The 3758-nt window shown below is 51.4% G+C and overlaps 1 pseudogene; it reads left to right on the forward strand.

The window, feature by feature from the left end:
• Nucleotides 1–1288: 1288 nt before the first annotated feature.
• On the forward strand, nt 1289–1596 carry LOC118545703 (large ribosomal subunit protein P1 pseudogene; annotated as a pseudogene).
• The last annotated feature ends 2162 nt before the right edge of the window (nt 1597–3758 follow it).

A 3758-nucleotide genomic window follows, 5' to 3' on the forward strand; every position in this document is an offset into this window, starting at 1 on the left:
TCTGACACTCCCCCTTCTCATGCTCACTCTCTCTCATTCTCTCTCTCAAATAAATAAATAAAATCTTTAGGAAAAAAAAAAAAGAACATCGTCCATGTCCTTTCCTGCAGTACCCTCCACATCTAGAAAATTGTCTGGCTGGGGTAGGTAAGCAATTATCATTGAAGAGAGGAAGGGACCTGAGGGTGGGCTCTTCCCAGGCTAGAGATCTGAGTCTTTGAACCCTCAGTCTCAGGAGGGGAGACTCCCACCCCAAACCAGGAGTCAGAACTGGGGGCCTCCCCCTCCCCCCCCAGACCCCGGGCACCTCCAGATTGACGACATTTGAAAGTTCACTTCCCACAAAAGTCACTCTCCAGGATTAATATTTATTTCTTATGAAATTTAAATTTTTCAGTGTAATTAAATTTTTATTCGTCGTGAGTTATAGATAAAAATATTTATAACTTCCCCTTTCACGCCACTGAGAATGAGTCTTGGATGGAACCAATTACCCAGGCCTCCTCCTGGTGACTGCTCCAGGGTTGGGGGCAGGAGTGGGTCAGAGGGGCCGGTGGGGGTGAGAGCTAGCCTCCATCTCCCCAGGCAGCGTGTCAGCATCTGAACACCACCGAGCACCCTAGCACCCGAGGTGACTCGTAGAAGGGGAGAGCTCAGACCTACCCCACCCCCAACTTCCTGGCAAATAACTCAGTGGGAGTTGGAATCAGGGCCAGACAGAGGCCAGAGGGAGGCCTAAGAATGAGAGCAAGGGAGGAGGGAAAGACTGCAGAGAGAGAGGACCCTCGTCTTCCCACCAGGGCGCTGAACATGGTAGAACAGCCTATCGAAATCAGCCCATGTTGCCAGGAGACTGTGGCTCTGGGCTCCGGGGCCTTGAATCATTTTGTGCCCAGAATCATCGTGAGCGTCCTCTTAGGGGAGGAGCAGCCTGAAGGGCGCATCTTCAGCAGAGACAGGGAGAGGCATGGAGGGGGAGCCCCGGGTCCTGAAGCCAGACAGGCCAGCATTCCAATCCTGGTTCTGAATGTCCTGGTACATGTTACATAACCTCCCCGAACATCTGTTTCTTCATCTGTAAAATGGGACCTGAAGATCATCTGATGTGTGAAAGGCCTGACATACAGCTGGGGTTCCATTAAGAGTAGAGGATGCTGGCCCTTTCCTCAGCTGCTGCTAAGGTGCTCGGTCCTTCCAAGGACGCTAAGGCTGCACTGGGGTGAGGCCCTCACCTCCTCTGGCGGCGAGCACCACGCCCGGAAACTCTCACTCAGCACTCACCCGCACCATGGCCTCCGTCTCGGAGCTGGGCTGCATCTACATCCCGCACAACGATGAACGGACAGTCGCAGAGGATAAGATCAATGCCCTCATTAAAGCAGGGGGTGTAAATGTTGAACCTTTCTGGCCTGGTTTTTGCAAAGACCCTGACCAATGTCAACGTCGGGAGCCTCCTCTGTAGGGGCTGGGGGAGCCGCCCCTAGCAGCTGGTGCTGCACCCAAAGAAGGTCCCGCTCCCTCCACCAGGGCTGCCTGGAAGCAAAGAATGAAGAATCAGAGGAGTCTGATGTTGATGTGGGCTTTGGTCTCTTTTGACCACACCTCTTCTGTAACCTGGTCAATAAAAAGCTGAACTCTTAAAAAAAAAAAAAAAATAGTAGTGGATCCTGGGCTGTCTATCCACTGACGGGGAACTCACTACCTCACAAGGATAGCTCGTTTGGAAAATCCATCTTCTCACTAATCCTGAACCCTTCACCCTTAAAAATGGAGCTATCTGGACCTCCTGCGATTTCACATGCGTTGCTCTAGAATACAATTCCCTCGGGCCCTGGAAGATCAGAACCCACCCTCAAAACTCGCCCACGCTGATGCTGACTGGCTGTCAACACAGCCTCAGATCCGCCCACGAACTTGTTGCCTTGCTAGGAGACTACTTGGGTCCCACATGGTCCTCATGCAGTCGCGTTACCGGTGGCATGCCTCCAACAGCCTTCCCAAGGAAGACACACCACCTTCATGGCGACATTAACTAGGGAAGTCCATCAGGCCCTTGTCACCCCTCCCTGCCCCTCTCCTGTGTGCCAGAGCCCCCAGACTGGACAAGGGTCAGGACCCACTTCCCTAACGCCCCTGGGCAGGGACCAGGCTCCCTCTTCCTCCTCCCCTCACCCAACGGCTGGGGCTGCAGTTTGTGCTCACTAATTAGACCCGTCACTGGCCCTGAATCATTGTCAGGCCGGGCTGGGGAGGTCATTAAGCCAGAGATGGATAAGTGCTAAGCTGGCCCTGCTCTGGAGATTTACAAGGCTCAGGCTAGGGAGGATTTATAAGGTTTGTTAAATTTCTAATTGAGTTTAGAGTGCAGTGCCAGAGTCTCAGTGACCAAACCGTGTGGATGAGAATTAAAACAAGTACACCTATTCCTCACTTGTGGGAAGACAGGGGCCTCCCCCTCCATCCCCCTCTGTCCCGGCCAGCCTGGCTGCACAGGCCGGGGGCCGCCAAAACACCAGCCCCAGCCAAGCCACTCAGCACACCCCGCCCAGCCTCAGGCCCAGCTGCAAAGAGGGGCAGGCCCAGCGTTTGTTTGCAGTTGGTTCATTGTCGGGATTTGTTGTTTGTTTTTTCTTTTTTTCAAAAATAGTTAATGGGGGGGTGCCTGGGTGGCTCAGTCGTTAAGCATCTGCCTTCGGCTCAGGTCATGATCTCAGGGTCCTGGGATCGAGCCCCGCATCAGGCTCCCTGCTCAGCGGGAAGCCTGCTTCTCCCTCTCTCACTCCCCCTGCTTGTGTTCTCTCTCTCACTATGTCTCTCTCTGTCAAATAAATAAATAAAATCTTAAAAAAAAAAAAATTTAAAAATAGTTAATGGACTCACATGGTTCAAAATTCAAAGAGCAGAAAGGACACCCAGAGTAAACCTCTCTCCTGCCCTGTATCCCATTTTCTCCTCCCTGGGGAAAACAACAACAACAACAACAACAACAGTGGTGTTATCAGTTTCTAGCAAATCCTTCAAGATACACACACACAAGCAGATACATACTGCACACATACATACATGTGTATCCTTTTATACGTATGTATACTCTCCTTCCCCTTTGATATACACACTTATGTATCTTGCTTCTTTTCACTTAATACCAGATCTTAGGAATCTAGAACGCTGATTGATCAGCACCAAACAGGCCTGGGTTTTAATCTCAGCTTTGCCCCACCATGTGCTGAAGCTGGCTCGTACCCACACCCAAGAGCCAATCATGAGCATCTCTTCCCAACCTCAAGTTCACCGATGCCATCTTGGTAGCTTGAAATTCTGTGGGAGTATGTGCACCACAGAGAGTGACAAACACCTCAAACTCAGGCTTTTTTTGTTTTGTTTCGAGAGCTAGTTGCTAAATTGACCAGCACACCGCTAGTTTTGCCCCTTATGAGTTGTGTGACCTCAGGCAAGTCACTGGACTTCTCTGAGCCTCAGTGTGTTCATGTCTAAAGTGGGCATAAAATAGCGTCACGGTGTGTCGGTGAGGACTCAGTAAGATAACGTGGGTAAGTGTTCAGCACCATGCCTGGCACGTGGTAAGTTAGGGGCTCCCGTGATGTTGTCCCACTCTGGACAGCCCCACTGAGGAGGTAGGGGAAGGGCTGGGAGTGCTGGATGAGTTCAGGGCAGGATGATGTGGATGGCAAGTTTGTCCCAGAGAGACCATTGAGAATAGAAATCAACCCAGTCTCGGCGACCAAACTCACGCGGTA

The sequence above is a fragment of the Halichoerus grypus genome, chromosome 5 (assembly GCF_964656455.1).
Source record: "Halichoerus grypus chromosome 5, mHalGry1.hap1.1, whole genome shotgun sequence".
NCBI classification, from domain to species: Eukaryota; Metazoa; Chordata; class Mammalia; order Carnivora; family Phocidae; genus Halichoerus; species Halichoerus grypus.